The 20,749-nt window shown below is 43.8% G+C and overlaps 1 long non-coding RNA gene across 1 annotated transcript in view; it reads right to left on the bottom strand.

Annotated features, from left to right (window-relative positions):
• Nucleotides 1-6,161: 6,161 nt before the first annotated feature.
• The window catches only part of LOC128325922 (uncharacterized), a 31,832-nt gene continuing 17,244 nt past the window's right edge, over nt 6,162-20,749 (bottom strand). The window contains exons 3-4 of the long non-coding RNA XR_008307740.1: nt 19,396-19,479; nt 6,162-6,469 (exon numbers count right to left, since the gene is read on the bottom strand). This is a non-coding gene — a long non-coding RNA (uncharacterized LOC128325922). The remainder of the gene's footprint in view (nt 6,470-19,395; nt 19,480-20,749) is intronic.

The following is a 20,749-nucleotide window of genomic DNA, read 5'->3' as shown; positions in this document are numbered from 1 at the left end:
TCGACTTACAAACTACTCGACATAAGTATTTTTCGAGTTACAAACGGCAGTTTTAGATCCGGTTTTAGATTCGGTTTTTTCGACTTACAAATTTTTAGATGGGGTTTCCTCGACTTACAAATTTTACATGCGGTTTCCTTGACTTACGAATTTTACATGCGGTTTCCTTGACTTGCCTGCCTGTTTACTGCCTGTTTATTCTTGAAAAGAAATGTTCCTGTGCAGTTTGCAAGCCTTACTGGGGGTCTGGGTCTTTTTTCTAGGCTCCGGAACGCATTAATCCGTTCCCAATGCATTCCTATGGGAAACCGCTTTTCGACTTATGAACTTTTCGACTTACAAATGTGCATTCGGAACGGATTAATTTCGTAAGTAGAGGGACCACTGTATCTGGAAGAGATGCAGTGTTGAATTCCTGGAAACATATACCCTCTTGGCTCAGTTAACCCTAGGCAGAAGTGCTAATTGAGCAAATGGCCTGAAGGGTTGATGCTGAAACTTACTGAGGAGTTGGTGAGGTAAAATCATTAGGGACCACAGTTGAAGGTGCCTCTCTTCCTGGATGTGGGTTTTCATTAATGTTAAAAGGATGGAATGAAATCAAGCCAGACTCGGGAATCGCAGGTTGTCGAAATTTCCTCTGACAGTGAGTGATAGAGGTCCAGGGCAGTTCCAGGGGAGAAATGCAGAATCCAATATTAAGAGGAGGATTTGTTTACCTAACTGGAAGAATTCATATAGGCATCCATTTTGAAAGAGGGAATAAGTTAAGAAGTGTAACTCAAGCAGCTAATAACATTTGTTCAGTGACTTAGAAGTTGCATTTATTTCATAGTGTAGGGACCCTGATATCTATGCAGCACTAATCTAGCCAGTCACAACCTGTTTTAGCAACGTTCTGTGAGAAACCCCCATATACCTGATTTCCTTGCAATTGCTTGCTAAATTATTTATGTACCTCCTATTTTTTCCACTTCTCTGACTGATCAGTTAGAGACAATGTTGTATAGTACAGAGAGTGTTGGACTTGACCTGGGCCAGTGAAGGAAAAGAAGAGAAAACACCAGTGGCAGCATTTGCACATAATGAGAAAACACAGTTAAATGGGCCAGAGGTATGAATTTGTGAATGTCCGAATGCATGCAACCATGGTTTTGCGGTAAAAGCAACCGGTGGTTTGCCTTGCCAAACTCCGCTTTGAACTTTCAGTTTGTAGTGAGGTTCACCACTGCAACCAGAGGTTTTTTGACGGCAGCATTACGTCTGAATGCAGGTGCTCTCATAACAGCGGTTTCATGCAGTTTCTGGAACCGTAATCATAGAGAGGGCAGCCCAGACCCACTGAGGGTCTCACCAGCTCCATGCCTGCCCTCCATGCCTGCCCCCTTCCTATTCTGTCCCTTGTTCCCTGGCAGTCATGAGAGAAAGGGAAAGGGTGGCAAGAGAGGCTCTATGTGCTTAGCTCTCAGAAAATGAAGTGATCAAGATGTATGTTTATAAGCACATGCAGTCATGATGGCAACATACACAGGGCAACCCCATTAGATTTCTGGGACAGGAGCATATGGCAAAGTAGCGATACCAGGGGTCAGGATTAAAGGGCAGCCCCAGCCAGGAATTCTTGAATGTCTCTGCTCTACATTTTTGCACAATGATGTTGGGGAAGGGGCCCCCAGCCCCTTGATAGATAGGGATCATACTGAAGAATGAGCGATAGGGATCATACTGAAGAAGGTGCTCTCTAAGGTAGCCTGGACCCAAGCCATTCAGAGCTTTAAAGGTAATAACCAGCATTTTGTATTTTGCCTGGAAACATATCGGCAGCCAGTGCAACTGTTTTAAAACAGGCATAATATGGTCTCTCTGGTTTACCCCAGAGACCAGTCTGGCTGCTGCATTTTGAACTAGCTGAAGTTTCCGAACTACATACAAAGGCAGCTCCACTTAGAGCGCCCTGCAATAATTGAGCCTGGAGGTTACCAGCTGATGCACCACTGTTTTGAGATTGTTTTCTTCAAGGAATGGACGCAGCTGTCGAATCAGCCAAAGTTGATAGAAAGTGCTCCTGGCAATAGCCTCCGCCTGAGATACCAGAGTGAGGCCTGGATCCAAGAGTACTCCCGAGCTATGTACCTCTTACTTCTGGGGAATGTAACCCCATCCAGCACAGGAAGTTCTAACTCATCTCTCAAATTCCCATCCCCCATTATGAGCACCTCCGTCTTGCTTGGATTCAGCTTCAAGTTGTTATCTCTCATCCAGCCCATTACTGCCCGTAGGCAGACATTTAGGGAGTGAATGACATTTCAGGATGATGAGGAGGAGGAGGAGGAGGAAGAGGAGAAATAGATTTGGGTGTTATCATCATACTGATAACAACCTGCACCAAATCTCCTGATTACCTCACCCAGTAGTTTCATGTAAATGTTAAAAAGCATTGGTGACAGCATGGAACCCTGAGGGACTCTATATAATAGCTCCCATTTTGAAGAGGAACTGTCACCAAGCTCCACCATCTGGAATCTGCCTGAGAGATAGGAGCGGAAGCACTGTAAAGCAGTGCCTCCTATCCCCAACTCCCCCAGGAGATCCAGAAGGATACCATGGTCGATGCATTGAACACCGCTGAGAGATCCAAAACAACCAGCAGAGTCACACTCCCTCTGTTGATTCCCTGGTAGAGGCCATCCATCAGGCCAACCCAGGCAGATTCAACCCCAAGCCAATTTGAAATGGGTCTAGATAATCATTTTCCTCCAAAACTGTCTGGAGCTGGTTAGCCACTACACTCTCAATCACCTTGCCCAACAATGGGAGATTGGAGACTGGCCTATAACTAACGATTACTGAGAGATCTAGGGAAGGCTTCTTAAGAAGTGGTATAATAATTGCCTCCTTCAAACAAGGAAGCATCCTACCCTCCCTCAGCAATGAGTTAATGATATTAATTAGACCATCTCCAACAATTTCCCTGCTAGATAGGAGCTAGATAGATTCTCTCCAGGATGATCTGTCAACTTGGTCTTTAAGGTCTCTCAGTGGCGCATTCATTGCTGTTGTAATCAAGTCCATCCACCTTGCTGCTGGTCATCCTCTTCTTCTCTTTCCTTCAATTTTTCCCAGCCTTATGGACTTCTCAAGGGAGCTGAATCTTCGCATAATGTGTGCGAAGTATGATAGTTTGAGCCTAGTCATTTGTGCCTTGAGTGGAAATTCTGGATTGATTTGTTCTATGATCCATTTGTTTGTTTTCCTTGCTGCCCATGGTATACTCAAAAGTCTTCTCCAGAACTAAAGTTCAAAAGTGTCAATACCTTTTCTATCTTGCTTCTTCGAAGTCCAGCATTTGCATCCATTGAGTGTCACGGGGAAAACCACTGTCCAAATGATTCTAATCTTTGTAGGTATAGACATGTCAAAACATCTAAATATCCTTTCCAAGGCCTTTATTGCAACCCTACTAAGTGCTGGTCTGCAGCATTTTTCTTGACTGTTGGATCCTTGACAGTTGATGGTCGATCCTAAAAAGCAGAAGCTATCCACCACTTCAGTGTCTTCATTATCAGTTCTGAGGCTAGTTGCTGTACCCGTTGTCATTAGTTTAGTCTTCTTTACAATTAGTTGTAGTCCCATTTTTTCACTGTGTTCCTTGACTTTCATTACTAGAGCTTGCAGATCATCCTCATTCTCTGCTGCATTCTCAGATGACACTCTAAGTGGTGTCATCAGCGTAGTGGAAGTTATTGATGTTTCTTCCTCCAACTTTAAAACCATGTTCATCTTCTTCCATTCCAGACTCTTTGAGGATATGTTCAGCATATAAGTTGAGCAAGTAAGGAGAAAGTATACAGCCTTGTCTTGCTCCAATCTGGAACAAGTCTTTTTCCACCATATTCCGTCTGGACTATGGCTTCCTGTCCTGTGTAGAGGTTTCTCATGAGAATAATGAAATCTTCTGGGACACCCATTTTCATAAGGATATTCCACAACGACATAGTTGACACAATCAAAGGCTTTTCTGTAGTCAATAAAGTACATATTGACTTCTTTTTGGCATTCTTTGGCTTTCTCAGTTATCCAGTGAGCTTCGGCAATTATATTTCTTGTTCCTCAGCCTTTTCTGAAACCAGCTTGCATGACTTGCCCCCATAGCTAAGCAGGGTCTGCCCTGATTGCATCTGAATGGGAGACTTGATGTGTGAGCAATGCAAGATATTCCCCTCAGGGGATGAAGCCGATCTGGGAAGAGCAGAAGGTTTCAAGTTCCCTCCCTGGTTTTCTGGTGGGCCACTGTGCGAAACAGGATGCTGGACTAGATGGGCCTTGGGCCTGATCCAGCAGGGCTGTTCTTATGTTCTTATGTTGTTCTTATCTGGCATTTCCACGTAGGGCTCTAATCTGCATTGGATGATCCTGAGCATTATTTTGCTAGCATGTGTTAGCATGGCCAAAAGATTGGAAGAGGTCAGTCTACATACCCATACCAAAGAAAGGAGACTTAACAGATTGTGCAAACCATCGCACAATATCCTTAATTTCACTAGCAGTATATGTATGTGAAATTAATTCAAATGCTTTGATTTTGTTTCCAGGGATCTGAACTTAATCTGCTTAAGGCCAAGTGCCAAAGTAGCACACACAGAGATCTCAACTTTGTGTATGTATTGTGTAGTGGTGTGTTGGTTGCTTGTTGATGAAATGCTTGGGGGAGGGAGGACATATGATGTTGGTCCTAGTAGCCTGAGCTATGACACTTGCTTGCCGGCTGCTGTTGTTTTCCTGCATTTGTGTGGTGGGGGGGGGGGGGCACATGGGCATTGCATTTCTGTTGGTGGGAGAGTGGGGCACAGTCCATGTGGTGGGTGTTCTTTGGAAATCTTTGTTGAAAAGCAGTATATAAATATTTGTTCTTGTTGATGTGTACTACATCCCCCCATAGGGGACAATGGGGACACGAGTGCTCATTTCCACCTGTTGGTGCCTCCTATGAGTGCTACAGTGGGTTGGGTGGTAGTGACCCATGGGTAGCAGCTACCACCCAAATTCCAAAGAAATCGACCAAAAGGTTTACAAATTTTTGAAGCTTAAGCATTTTTACTTCCCCCCATAGAGAATAATGGGGATTCCAGCGGTCCCACTACTTCCCATGCAAACCACCCTCCTAACCACAAGCCCATGGGATATTGGGTTTTGTTCTTATTTTCAATTTTTGAGGTATTCTGAGTGGATTCTTTGGTGCAAAATGAATTATGACCAAAGAATCCACTCAGAATTATTTTGCACCAAAGAATCCACTCTCAGAACAACTCAAACATTGAAAATAAGAGCAAAACCCAGTAACCCATGGGCTTGGGGTGGTTGGCACCCCATGTGCACCCGCTTTGAGCCACCCTGGGACCACACATGGGGAGTAGTGGGGTTGCTGGAATCTCCATTATACCCTATGGGGAAAAACATAAAATACTTAAGAGTTCAAATATTTGTAAACACATAAATAAAATCACCCTTGGGCAAATTTCTTTGGGATTTGGGTAGTATCTGCTACCCTTTGGGTACTACCACCCAACCTACTCAGCTGCCCCCAGAACCCTTTCCCCCCAAATCAATTTGGATTCAGAATCAGATTAATTTGGATCTGAATTGAATCAAGTGTGATTCGGGGGGGTCAGATTTGAACTCGAAATGAATCTGGCTGATTCGATTCAAGCTTGAATTGCATTTAAAAAGTCAATTCGTGCACATCCCTATTACTTATCAAACTGCTCTGTTTGAAAAGCAGCTAAATCTGTTTTTATGGCATGTTTGGAAATATCGCTGTAAATTGTCAAGGAGATCTTTTAACCTGATAACATTTTAGCTCATTTTAATTTTTATATCTATCTATGTGGTCGCTAAGAGTTGATACTGACTTGACGGCACTTAATCAATCAATCAATCAATCAATCAATTGGAGTGTGTATTTTTAAATTTCTTTGTAAAGGCTTATAGTCATATACAATAAATTTGATTGGATTGGACTTAATTTACCAAGCCTCTTGGAGTAGCAGCCACAGTACAATCTGAAGAGATTCAAAATATTCTCCAAGGAAACTTTCACACTACTTCCCCCCACCCACCCCAAACACATGGAAATACTAATTCAGCTCTGCAAAACATAAGTAAATAAACTTTATTAATCGGAAACATTTTGTTTCTCATCAAGTGTTCTTTATCTGTACATTTCTCTGTTTTTGAGTGGTGCCGCACAACCAAAATTTAATTATAGCAAAGCACATAATATTTCCCTGAGCTTAAGCTGCTATTGGTGTCCAGCTACAGCTATTATTATTTCTAGTAATAAACCACTAGACACAGACAGGATTAATGGTACAATAACATGTACGGTTACCTGGGAATTAATCCATTGGAGCACAGCTGGAATTGCCTCAGAGTAAGCATATATAGAATTGCACTGCACACAGTTGAAAACCTTTACAGAATAAAAGAAAGCGAAAAATGCAGCAGTTACTTAAAAATGCACACAATTCAAGACTGGATAACTCCCTTACAAAACACAGGTACAAAAATCCTGACTCACTAACAGATAATGCCTTTAAAGAAAGAAACAACCTTCTGTGCCTATGATATGGAAGCCAGGGGGTCGAGCTGTAATTGGGCAGCTGCATTCAAAGTACACACACTGCCCTGCCTCTGGGTGGCCTCACCCTGCCACAGGGGCTGCCTCACAGGCTTCCTCCTGCCTCCCCTCCCCTCCCCTCCCCTGCCAGCCAGCCACTCCTCCTGCCCTGCTCCCCTGCACTCTTGTTGCCCACTGCTACACTCCCTCCAGCTTCTCCTTGCAGTGCGCTGCACTGCCAATCCCCAGTGGCACAGCACAGTGCACTCCTGCATCCGGCTGCCGCTTTCCAGCCACCCAGGGTTCTGACCCCAAGGTGGCTGGGATGAATGAGTGTGCGCTCTCTTCATTCCCAGCCCCTTGGTTCAGAGCTGGCTGGAGCATAGCACATGGGCAGTAGGAGTATGCTATCACTGGAGTGGTGGGCGACGCTGCCGCTGTCATCCTAGCCATTCTCATCACCACTGCAGAGCGTGGCCCTGCTGCTGCCATGGGAAGGTTGCCCACGGGAACATGGACTGCCAAAGTCCTCAATGTGCCATTGATGGAGGCAAAAGGTTGGACCCTGAATGCAGATTCGTCGCCAACAGAGTGAACAACCTGTGTCTTTGAGCCACACACATGCACACACGTGCGCACACACACACGCACACACACACGTACTTGTGCCCGGTGTTAATAAAAAGCTTTCTTTCATCACTGCGTTTGACAGTCTTGAAACTTCAGAAAGGCGAGATCCTCTTAAGCAGTGATTTCAATTGTCTTAGAGCCAGAGACTGATCATTTCAAACAAATTAAACAGCTGATATCCTCACTAATGGTACTGCGGTGCACTGTGCAAAGTTGGGATGTGCATGAAATACTTTGGGCACATCCCAGGGGTTGGGGAGGGGTTCCCTTCAGAGGAGGCAGGCAGGTCCTACCTGCCCCTCCTGCGAGCCTCCACCACTCCACGCTGCCCCATTGCGGTTGTTGGGTGGGTGGGGAGCGGAGAGATCTGCAAGGATCCCACCACTTCTCATGACCAGCCTAACCCTTCTTCGGGCAGCCCAGGCAGGGTTAGACTGGTTGTGAGAACAGCCTGAGTGTTTTTAAATGCAGCATCTAAATTGCTATGTTGAGCTATGGAATTTATTTGAGATTTGAGAGGCTATGCTACCCTAAAGTATCACAGATTGAAGGGCTATGGGTTGGATCTCACATTTCCCTTTCTCTCACAGAAAGAGTCTGCCTCCATGATAAGGACTTCCTCCAGCACAGGAAGATTTCTTCCATTAGTTCACAAATAATGTTCACACATTGGCCAAGTTCAGACAGACACCACAACAAGCCATGCTTTGACACTGCATGCTTGTGCACTCCTCATTCTCCTTTGCATGTGAGGGAAGAACATTTAAAGCTTCTCTTATTGAGATGATGTGGGAACCTGCGGTTTGTTGCAAGTCATGGCAAGGCTTTAAATTTTCTTTCCCTTGTGCACAGCAAAGCAAAGAGAAGAGAAGAAAAACATTCCTCACAAACCTGAGGCTTGCTTCATTGCATGCTTGTAACCCAAACCATGGTTTGAAATTAGATTTGAATTGGGACATTATTATGCCTTCCCCTTCTTTATTCAGTCAGACTTCATTGTTGGCCCCAGAACCTGGCCCAGCCACTCCTAGGTTTTATGCTTTTGTTCAAGATGAGAATCTGATGGAAAAGACCCAGAGTGGAGATCAAAGAAACCTCTCTTTACAAGAAGCTTTCAAACACAATTCAGAACCAAGCTCAAGAGTATTTTAATAACAGTCTTAACAGTGGGGTTTCTCTCTCAGAAACTTCAGATCCCATTCAGTCCATTTTGAAAAAGATATTATATTAGCCTGGTTTCTGGATATTAAAAATAAAATAAAACAAAACCAGAGAATGTGAAAAGGAACTTCTTTTTTTTTTAAACCAGGATTAGTGAGTTAGAAGCTGGTTCTAAGAAAATCTATCAACTTTTCTTAAAAGCATGGAAGGTGGTTGAAGCTTTAGACTCTCATACTAGAAAGCCTTAGACTTCCTGAAATAAACTATTTTCAAAAATTGGAATTGCTAGCTGGGAAGTTTGTTATGATGATCAACTCTAAAACAATTGCTTCTCTTAAAAGGGTAATTCTTTTTCATAGTTCCAATCTGCATCTAGGGTCGTAACTACAGGGTGTAATGAGCTGTAATTGACACCCCCCCAATTTGCCCCAGGCTATTTTTAAAAGACCATATAACCTGCCCTCCCCTGACTTTTGCAAATCCCACCACCACCACCAAGACTTTGAGGCTGGCTTCGAGCCTGTCTGCATCCACCCCCTCCTCCCATGACTATTCTTTTCCCCAGGAGAGATGCTCTCACTGGTGCCAATGGAACCCTAGGTACCCCTTAGGAACCCTAGGAATCCCTTATGCTATGGTCCCAATCTTGATCCCCTTCCCCCTATTTTACTAAGAAAAACAAGAATGCAAGGGCAAAACCAAACTTTTAGTAACAGGTCTTGTGGTAAAGGTACAGTTGTGCCATCGAGTCAGTGTCAACTCCTGATGACCACAGAGCCATGTGTTTTCTTTTGGTAGAATACAGGAGGGGTTTACCATTGCCATCTCCAGTGCTGTATGAAATGATGCCTTTCAGCATCTTCCTATATTGCGGCTGCCCAATATCAGTTAAGATTTGAACTGGCAACCTCTTGCTCGCCAGGCAAGTTAGTTCCCCACTGTGCCATTAGGTGGCTTCGGTCTAGTGCGCATGAATTGTTCACGTTTGCTGAGCAGGGTCTGCCTTGGTTTGCATTTGGATGGGATATCACACAAGATTTCTGTAAGATATTCCTGTTAAGGGATGGGGCTATAGCTCATGGTAGAACATCTGGTTTGAAGCATAAGTTACCAGGTTCACTCCCTGATAGCATCTCCAGGTAGGACTGGGAAATACTCCTGTGTAAAACCTTGGAGGAGCCATTGCCAGTCAGTATAGAGAATTCTGAGCTAGATGGACCAAGGGCTTGACTAAATGTATGGCAGCTTCCGATGTTCCATAATTTTCAGTTCAGAAAAGGATCTCTCTTTGACTGTTGGCAAGCAGGTCTCAGCATCAGCTCTCTGTAGCTTAGCTGACTGAGGACATCCTCTAGTTGCCTATATTGCTTGGAGTTTGGGAGACTAACTGACATCAAATGTAGGTGACTTCTAATATTCCTGTTTTACATTTCTTATTTTTTCAATATTTCTTGTTTGAAGTTCATAGCTTTTACAATGAAAGCATCCAAGATCAGTTGTGCACTCTTATCAATCTACATCATTCTGTATGCAGCTTCTTCCATAATTAAATACCTTCAAAACTGCCTTGAGAAAGAAACATGTGAGAATAATTGGCAAAGGGAAAGTAAGTTTCATTGATGTCAATGTAACCTTTATATTTTAATTCACTTCAACAAAGCAGCATTTGTTTAAAAAGAATATATTTAGCACTTGTTATATGGGCAGGACAAAGTAAGGCAAGATTTCTAGAACAGAACCAAAATATCAGCTGCTGTTTCTCCAGTTTAAAACCACCTAAAGGCTGTCCAGAAATTCACCAATGTGCAAATAAATGCATGGGGTGGGGGAAAGCAAGATTGTGTCTACTAGACCTCTCCCCCAGAGAGATTGCTATGTGAAGAGGTTGGGCATGGGCTCCCAGCTGCGCCTAGGTGGAGAAAAGCTCATCTGGCATGCTTGGAGAGGGATCCTGTGGAAGAGGCTGGTCTCAGTGGTACAAGGTGGAGTAGCACATCTATGCCCTGCTTTATCTGCTTGGTGATAACTGAACAAGCTATTACTCATGCAGTACACCAGAACTCTGAGTGGTGTTTGCAGCTGTTCTTCCACTTTTGAAGGAGGAAATGATATGGTGCCCTGGGACCAGGAAGATAGGAAGCTGCCATATACTGAGTCAGACCATTGGTCTATCTAGCTCAGTATTGTCTACACAGACTGGCAGCAGCTTCTCCAAGGTTGCAGGCAGGAATCTCTCTCAGCCCTATCTTGGAGATGCCAGGGAGGGAACTTGGAACCTTCTGCTCTTCTCAGAGAAGCTCTATCCCCTCAGGGGAAATATTTTACAGTGCTCACATGTGGTCTCCCATTCAAATGCAACCAGGGCAGACCCTGCTTAGCTAATGGGAGAAGTCATGCTTGCTACCACAAGACCAGCTCTCCTCTCAAAGGTAAAATGTGCCGTTGAGTCGGTGTTGATCCCTGGCGAACACAGAGCCCTGTGGTTGTCTTTGGTAGAATACAGGAGGAGTTTACCATTGCCATCTCCCGCACAGTGTGAGATGATGCCTTTCAGCACCTTCCTATATTGCTGCTGCCCAATACAGGTGTTTCCCATAGTCTGGGAAACATACCAGTGGGGATTCAAACCGGCAATCTCTGGCTTGCTACTCAGGTCATTTCCCCGCTGAGTTTTTAGGTGGCTGGAAGATAGTGCATAGAGTTTTTATGGGCACACACAGTGATGATAGTATTTGTCAGCCAAGTTGTTGGTGCACTTAGTGAGAATTATTCCTAGGAACAATTCCCTGGAAGATATAGAAGCAATAATCTTGTGAGCTTTCACTTGTCCTTCCTCTTCTCACTCTTGTGTCAGTCCCTACTGTGAGCAAAATATATTTCTTATTACTTACATTCATTTTTGTACTGCAGTGGGTAAGAGAAGAAATAGCCTGAGAGGAGGCTTCCTAATAAAATGCAGGGTTAAGCACCCACTCCTGCCACCTCCTTTTCCTCCCCACTTTCTCATTCGCATTGTTCAGCAAACTCCAGGTTGGTATTTTCACTGTTTGGTTCTTTTTGGGAAATGGTTCACAGACTTTAGAAATTGTAAATATGGGTAAGTACTACTTCCAGTTTGCAATAGTGAGAGAATGAAGGTGTGGGTGTGTTCTTGAACTTGGAGAGGCCCAGGTTTGCCAAGGCTTGTGGCTTTAATGAGATGTTCAGCAACACCAAATAAGCAATCAAACAGAGAGGTAAAACTGAAGTGTGTGTTGATCCATGAAACTATTGAAAAAGTCATTGCTTTAATGTTACAGTCTAAAGATGTTGTACAGCTTTTCCTGCAATGCTTCTCCAGTGAGAACCAAAAGATGCAGCATGTGCCTTGAGCCAATATTAAGCTGGTGTATTTTTAGATTTTTTTTAAAAAATTAAGTCAGGTATGTCTTGGATTTCAAATGTAGCAGATTCCTGCAACCTTGAAAATGAAAACAGTGAACCTATTCCAGTTTTGTGGGGTTCATTTAACATCATATTAAAGTAATATTGTAACAAAAAGATTGTCGAAAATATATGTTGGTAGCAGCAAATACAAGTGGGTATAAACAAAAGAGATCAGGAATGCCCAACTGAAGATCTCAAGAAAAGAGACAGTAATGCACCTCATTAGTTACATTTATCTAAACAACAGCCTGAAGATCACTTAAATGCAAACGTAAAATGTAGCTATTTCAAGAGAAAAACAGAGGCTATTTTTCATAGGGTTACAGAAGGATAGACCTATGCTCATGTACATGTATGAGGGGGCGCTGAAAAGTTCTCAACCCGACCCACTTCCCAAAATCTGAGCGTAATTTTGTCACTGTAGCTGGAAAGAGTGTTCTTTTATATTGTAAAGTGCCAATTTGCAGGATCGTAGCACTAAGTTTTGAATCTTTTTCAGATCATTCAAAGAAGCATGTCAACGAAAACTGTGGAATTTTCAAGTGTTGAACTCTGGGCCGTCATGAAGTTTCTGTTCTTGCAGAAGAAAACTCCAAAGGAAATCCATGAGTGTCTGATGCAAACATTGAGGGACAAGTGCCCATCATACTCAGTTGTGAAGAAGTGATGTGCCAACTTTCAGCGTGGAGATTTTGAGACCGGAGATGCGGCAAGATCTGGGAGGCCTTCAACAGTGTCAACTCCTGAAATTGTTGATCATGTTCATGACCTGATTTTGGCAGATCGGTGAATCTTGGCTAAAACAATTGCTGAGACACTAGATATATCCAGGGACAGTGTTGGGTTTATAATTCATGAGCAGTTGGATATGCAGAAGCTGTCAGCCAAGTGGGTGCCAAAATGTTTTAATGCCATCGAGAAACGATATTGAGTGGACACCTCCAGGTTGCTTTTGCAGTATTTTGAGGGATCTAGTGATAATTTTTTGGAATGACTCATCACTGTTGTTGAAACATGGTTAAACCACTATGATCTGGAGACCAAATGATAGTCCTTGCAGTGACAGCACTCATGTTCTCCATGGCCTAAGAAATTCAAGACCCAAAGGTGAGCAGGAAAGGCCATGGCTACGGTTTATTGGGATAAAAAAGGTATTTTGATGACTGACTATTTTCAGAAGGGCCAAACAGTTAATGCAAAATACTACTCTAACTTGATGTGCCAATTAAAAGAGGCGTTGATAGAAAAACGGAAAGCAAAGCTGGGGACAGGTTTTCTCTTTTTGCATGACAATGCACCTGCTCACAAGGCTGGCAAGACAATGGATGTTTTGAAGAATTTGGGGTTTGAGTGCATAGACCATCCACCCTACTTACCAGCTCTTGCTCCATCTGACTATTTCCTGTTTCCAAACCTTAAAAAGGGTTTGAAAGGGAGGAAATTTGCAAATGATTCAGAGGTGATAGCAGCAGCAGAGCAGTATTTCAGTGACCAGACATCAGAGGGGTTTTGTGTTTTTTTGAAAGGTTAAAAACACTTGAGAAATGATGTGCCAAGTGTGTTGAACTTCGGGATGAATATGTGCTCTAGGTCATTCCCTTCTTGGTCGGGCCAAGAACTTTTCAGCACCTCCCCCCACCCCTATATACACTGAATTCTGATCCTTGGGAGATTAAGGGTTGCACACAGACCTAAATATGGAACAAGATGTGATATGTGCTGAATTCAGGCTACAACTTTTAATCTACATATAGTAAGGCTCTGAAATGTCATTAACCAGCTGAAGTATGGGTACATACAAACCCAAGCCTAGAAACAGCTTCACCTGGGAATTCTGCTTCCTGCATTGATGGGCAAGCCAGCCAGATGCCAGTACTGGTGGTAATCACCTGACTGTTCCCGCCTCTTCAAGGCCACATAGCTGACTGACTGACATCCTGATTAATGAAGTGCTCATGCTCCTAGGGGCTGCAGGGGAGCAATGGGAACTCTTGCACAACTCCTCCTGTAGCCCTGTGTGAGTGCAGGTATACAAGAGTCTTTAGACTCTGAGCACTCCCCATGCTCTGGCAGGGCTCTCTTAAATTGGAAACATGTTGCTGACTCCAGTACCTAGAAGAGCAAGCACTTTGTTAGTCAGGATGTCAGCTACTGTGCTTAGGGAAGATTTGCCTAAATCCCCTCCATCCCTTGGGCCTCCAAGTTACAAGTGAGTAAAACAAGTAACTCCCTAAAAAGGTCACATTCCCAGACACTGCTGGATCCCAAAGCCCTGAGAGACTGTTTCATGTAAACTCCCTCTTCATTATAACCGCCCATCTGTGTGTGCATCAAGATTATTTATTTATTTATTTAGCAAATTTATTAACCTCCTGACTTCCATAGACTCAAGGCGGTTTACATAAATTAAAACAACAATGCAAACAAGAGAAAAAAAGGGACACACACACAACTAAAAGCCTAGCAAAATAAATAAGTTTTCAAAAGCTTCTTAAAGGACAGAAGGGAAGTGGCATTATGAATCTCAGGAGGCAGGGTGTTTCATAAGAAGGCGGCTGCAACAGAGAAGCCCCCCCCCAAGAGCCTGGGCCCAACATACCTCCCCTGGGCCCAGAACTTTGGGAAGGCCCACCTGAGACGACCCCACAAGGCGGGTCAAAGTTGGAGGGGAGAGGCAGTCCTGAAGGTACACAGGCACCAAACCCTGAAGGGTTTTATAGGTGATAACCAGCTGTTTGAATTGGACCCGGAAGTGAACTGGCAACCAATGCAGTATCAGCAACAAAGGTGAAACATGGTCATATTTTCTCCTGCCCATAAGCAGCTGGGCCACGGCATTTTAAGCCAGCTGAAGCTTCCGATTAATCTTCAGAAGCAACCCCCCAGGTATATAACAGATATCACCCCATACCTGTCTGATTTTTTGTGATAAAACAAATCTACCATTGACCAGGAACTACACTATTTATGGCACCTGCAACCAAAGAATCAAGCAGCCCATAAAAGTATCAGTTGCAGGGGAGCAACAGCAGGAGAGGGGACATGCCTTCATTTCATGCTTGTGGGCTTCCCAGAAGCATCTGGTGGGCCACTGTGTGAAACAGGATACTGGATTAGGTAGGCCTTGAGCCTGTTAATGAGGCCATTCACACAAACAAAAACTGTTCTACCCAGGTTTGGGAGCTGTGTGTGCTCCCAGTTTTTGGTTATGTGGAAGCAAGGTAAGAGGAAAACTTGTGTAGAAGTGATTATGTGGAAGCAAAGTAGGAGGAAAAGCTACCTATGTTTCCCTTCTACCTTGCTTCCACACATCCAAAAATTGGAAGTACACACAGCTCCCAAACTCAGGTTGAAGCGAATTTTTGATTGTGTGAATGTTCTTATGTTCTTAACAATTGGGTTGTTCCCTTTGGTATCTAAAAGTGGGTGGAGAGCAAAGCGTCACAGAAATGTAGCTGCCTTGAAATGACTTGGCATAGAGTTTGGGGGACAGCATTGGGCACTCTGCCTTAGGGGCATAGCGGATTTGAGCTGCCTCTGAAGCACAGTCAGTGTTAAGCAGCTGCATAGTATTGATTTCAAAGGGAGAGACATCAGTGCTTAACACTCCCAGTGAAATCAATCAGAATTTGAATCACTTAGCGTTGGCTGGATATATTTCCTCAGTAAATATTCCCAAAGAAGGCCTCACTCACATATTCTGTTAGTGAAGCCACTTTCATAAAGAAGATTCAGTAATGTGACTACTTAAAAAAGAAAAAGAAAAAAGAAAACACATCAGCAATTGGAAATGAGAAATGCAGCATGTGAAAATGATTGGATATAAAACCACAAGTTGCTTCTGAAATAGAGATCTAGAAACTGTTTACATCTTGTTCCTACTGTTGGTGCTAAATTTCATTTGCGTTGTAATTGGACAGAGGCAAATAGCCTGCAAGGACTGCAGTTCATCATCAATGTGTTTTCTGTAGTATTTACAGATCAATAAAATTGATGAAAATTTTAAACGACATTATAACTATTAAAGGGAAATGACTCTTGGACATATCTTCTTTATGTGAATAATTAACTTAGCAAAAGAGCCACAAATAACAGCAAATGAAGCAGAAATGGGGATACTCTGGAAAAAGAAAAACACAATGAAAACTGTTGGGGTGGGGGGAGTCATTTCATGAAATTCCGGAATAATCTGCATCAGGGTGAAGTCCACACCACATTGAAAAGTTTTAAATAGGCAACAGCAATCTGGCCATGCCTGTGCTTTTTCAGTAAATTGAAATTGGTAAAGTAGTTACTTTACCTATTAGTAGAACCAATTTCAGTTGACTGAACCAATAGGTAGAATAGAGGGAGGGGACAGTTTCTCCCACTGGCCCTTCTGCCAGTTCTGTCCAGTAACCTGTCCTCAGCTCCTTTCTGTATTATCTTATGCATATAACATCAAATCTTTCCCCATCCAGTGTATTTGTAGGGCATTCTTATTTGCAGAAGATCCTGAAGGTTTAAGAAAGGAGATGACATAAGAGGACTACCGTATATACTCAAGTATAAGCCGATCCGAATATAAGCCGAGGTACCTAATTTTACCTAAGAAACCAAAAAACTGATTGACTCGAGTATAAGCCTAGGGTGGTAAATGCAGCAGCTACTGGTGAGTTTCAATAGTCAAAATAAATGCCAATAAAATTACATTAATTGAGACATCAGTGGGGTATATTGTGACCAGTATGTACTTTATTACAGGGGGACATTTTAGCACGGGCAGATAGATGACTCTATAAGCCGAGGCTGATTTTTTCAGCACATTTTGGGAGCTGAAAAATTTGGCTTATACTCAAGTATACATGGTAACAGGAACCTTTCAGCTGCCTGATTCAATGATCATTTACTGCTTTTTGTATGAGCTCATACTGTATTAGACTTCCCTAAGTTTTTTTTTTAAAAAAAAACCTTTTAAAGCCACCAGTGAGCGGCAATGGAGCAGGACAGTGACGAGTGTGCAGAAGCATGAAATCGGCCTGTCTGCCTCATTTGGAGGAAAGCAGGGCCGAGGAAGAGTGTCTTTCACACGCCTTCTCTCCAAATCCCTCCCTCCCTGCTTCCTCCTGCAGTCACTGAGTGGCGGCCACGGTGGTGAGTGCTCCAGGAGGAGTGCCTTTCTTTTAGCAGCTGTGCGCCTGTTGCTACTCAACAGCATGCTGCCTGCCACAGCCAGCCCTGGCCCAGAGAGCATTCCTTTCCCATAGTTTGCGGTGGTGGGGGGGGGGAGAGAGCGAGCTCTCACTGCTGTCCTGCTCTGCCCCTGCTCAGCGGCGGCTTTAAACATTGTGTGTGTGTGTGTGTGTGTGTGTGTGTGTGTATATATATATATATATATATATATATATATATATATATATATATATATATAGTAAAACAGTGGGAGAAATTGCATTTCCCTGCTGAAAGTCAAGACTTCCCACACAATGTGGGACAGTTGGCAACCCTACCACCAGATGCCTCTGGAAGCCTGCAGGCAGGAGTTGAGGGCATGCCCTCTCTCCTGCTGTTATTCCCACAGACTAACCTGTTACTATTACCACTATTACTACTATTATCTATACTCTGCTTTTCAGCCAAAAAAAGTTGTCAAAGCTGTGCTGGGCTCGAAAAGGCCCTGTTGCCCCCGTTCATATAAAGAGAACCTCCACTTTGAAAGGTGCCTCTTTGCCTTTTTCGCAGGGGTTAATCCTCCTGTGTCCCTCACTCTGTTTAGAATGCCATTAACGTTCTGTGGCTCAAGCATGCAGGTGAAAAGAAGGAGGGGTCTGTTTCAAGCCCTATATATCATTTGAAATATGTGGGATAAACAAAATGCTTGTTCTAGTGCAGGCCTGATGCCTTTGCCAGCTTTGTGACACTCCGGGTGAATGCAGCTCACCACCTAAACTGTGGCCTTCCAGAATTTATGAAGTCTTCCAGCTGGGAGGGTTATTAAATCTCTGGAGGGTTGGCATACATGGCTGGTGGGCTGTGTTGAACCTGGCAGTTCACATATTGTGCGGGTATGTAGCAACTAGCCTTATCAGCCATAGGAATTGTGCACAAAATCTCCTAACAATTCTTATTCCCGCACCTTGCTGGGGATAGATGTTGATGTCCTCTGTTTAATCTAGTTTTACATGCTTCTAGGGAAAGGGATTTGCATTTAAATGAGAAAAACAGGTTCTACACACAGCAATAAACAGGGTACTCACAAAGCCCCCCCCCCCCCACAAAAGGATAACGGCTTAATATTCACATACAGTGCAAAACAAATAAGACAGAATTACCCAAGGAAAGTATCTGAAGGCAATTATTACTAGTTTAAGAGTAATTATGACTCTAAAAACAAGTTATAAATAACATTTGTTCACTAGGGATTCAATTCACAAGCCCTTTGCTTCAGACCAGTTTTACAAACATCTATACGCTTCAGTGAGATTACTCCCCATCTAGTTGTTCGATCTGTATTTCCCAGGAGTTGGACTAACCTCATATACAAGAGGTGATCCCAGAACAAAACGTACACATGGATTTGGTTTGCGGCCTGAGGCTTCTTACCTCACTGATTCTACTGGTTCTCTGTTTTGCTCAGAACGTTCAGAAATGGAGGTCTAAGCCTCAGAGAGCTAAATGAGGCAAGCAGCATTCTCCCATGCTCTGCACAGATGCCTCCACTGCTGCAATTCCTTTCTGGAAGAGGTTATGGAGGAAGGTGGTGGCTGATGAGATTCAAGGCTCTGAGTAAGTCATTGGGCAGGCTGTGCCCCATGCAGTGGTGCTTTTTGGACTGCACTTCTTGTCCAAAATCCAGTCCTCCAACACGCAGGAACTCTTCAAATGTTCCACAGGTGGTGGCCGTGCTGCGAGCCTGTGCTGTGCTGCTGCCCAGCCCCACAGCAGCCCGGCCATCACTGATCATGCAGGCTTCCAGCCCGCACAGCCTGCCCACCTGCCTGTCTGATCTCTTGTTGAGGGGGGTGATCTGGTGGGCGGGCAGGTGTAGCTGGGCCTGCTCCACCTACCCACCCACCAGATTACCTGTCGTGGGGTGGGGTTTTGAGGGCCAGGTGCGGATGGGCCTGCTCCACAAGCCCACTTGGCAGCGGTGGTGTGGGGGGGGGGCATGGGACCCCCAAGAGGCCTTTAGGTCCAGGCTCCAAAACTATCTAAGTGCACCTCTGGCCCCATCGGCCTAATGGTGCCCCTGTTTTATGGATAACATCCAGTTCTTTAGCATATTGGTGTCCATTAAAAGCAGGTGAATGAAAGGAGATGGGAGGGTTATTAAATCTCTGGAGGGTTGGCATACATGGCTGGTGGGCTGTGTTGAGCATGGTAGTTCACAAATTGTGCGGGCATGTAGCAACTAGCCTTATCAGCCACAGGAATTGTGCACAAAATCTCCTAATTCCCGCACCTTGCTGGGAATAGATGTTGATGTCCTCTGTTTAATCTAGTTTTACATGCTTCCAGGGAAAGAGAGTTGCATTTAAATGAGAAAAACATGTTCTACACACAGCAATAAACAGGGTACTCACAAAGGTCACCCCCCAAAAGGATACAGTGGGTATAGGAAAGAATCACCCCCTTTGATAGACCTTAAATTCTGGTTCCCTTACATCCTGAAATGAAAACACAAAGAAAATTCCCTTCACCAGCTGTACTTATCCAATGCAACCTATAACATCCAACTGAAAAACATCACAATTACAGTCCAGAAAAAGTGTCAGAAATAAAAAACAATAATTACTGAGATTGAAAAAAGATCCCCCCCCCCATGTCAATATTTTGTTGAACCACCTTTTGCTTTAATAACAGCCTTGAGTCTGTTGGGATACTTCTCTATCAATCTTGCACATCTAGACGGAGCAATATTTTCCATGAATGAAAGGAGAATTCCACTCTCACAAGGACCCCTTGAGTGAGCATAATTCTATTTCCATTCAAGGAAAGGTTTCCACCACTAGGAACACAAGAAGCTAGATGGACTCTTGGCCCATCTAGCTCAGTACTATCTACACCAGTCCTGCTCAACTTTGACCCCCCAGCTGTTTTTGGACTACAACTCTCATAATAGGAACATAGGAAGCTGCTATCTACTGAGTCAGACCATAGGTCGATCTAGCTCAGTATTATCTACATAGACTGGCAGCAGCTTCTCCAAGGTTACAGGCAGGAATCTCTCTCAGCCCTATCTTGGAGATGCCAGGGAGGGAATTTGGAACCTTCTACTCTTCCCAGAGCGGCTCCATCCCCTAAGGGGAATATCTTACAAACCAGAGGGGAACTATCTTACAACTAATCCCCAACCACAGTGGGCCAATAGCCAGGGATTGTGGGAGTTGTAGGCCAACATCTGCAGGAAGGCCAAAGTCGAGAAGTCTGGTCTACACAGACTGGCAGCAGCTTCTCCAAGGTTACAGGCAGGACTCTCTCTCAGTCCTATCTGGAGATGCCAGGGAGGGAACTTGGATTTTCTATATGCAGGCATGCAAGTGCTCTTCCCAGAGCGGCCCCATATCCTAAGCCAAACATCTTACAGTGCTCACATGTAGTCTCTCACTCAAATGCAAACTATGGCAGATCCTGCTTAGCAAAGGGGACAATTCATGCTTGTTGCACCACTAAAAGGCAACACCACTAAAGGGCAGAAGTACCACTCCACTAAAGAGTTGGATGTCTTCTTATATTCCCCCCCCCCTTTAGAAGTGGATGTTAAAAATACTTCATTGCAAATGTATACTTTCAAAAATGTGATCTATAACTTCTCTAAGAAATGCATTTCTGGGGAAAAAAAATCAAATTCATATTCACACTAAAGAGTACAATTTCCTGGAGTAACTGTGATAGATGGCAAATAATTTGGTATACAGAGTTTGGCCTGCTGTGCGA

The sequence above is a fragment of the Hemicordylus capensis genome, chromosome 5 (assembly GCF_027244095.1).
Source record: "Hemicordylus capensis ecotype Gifberg chromosome 5, rHemCap1.1.pri, whole genome shotgun sequence".
Classification (NCBI taxonomy): domain Eukaryota; kingdom Metazoa; phylum Chordata; class Lepidosauria; order Squamata; family Cordylidae; genus Hemicordylus; species Hemicordylus capensis.
This window is presented reverse-complemented; position numbering and strand designations above follow the sequence as displayed.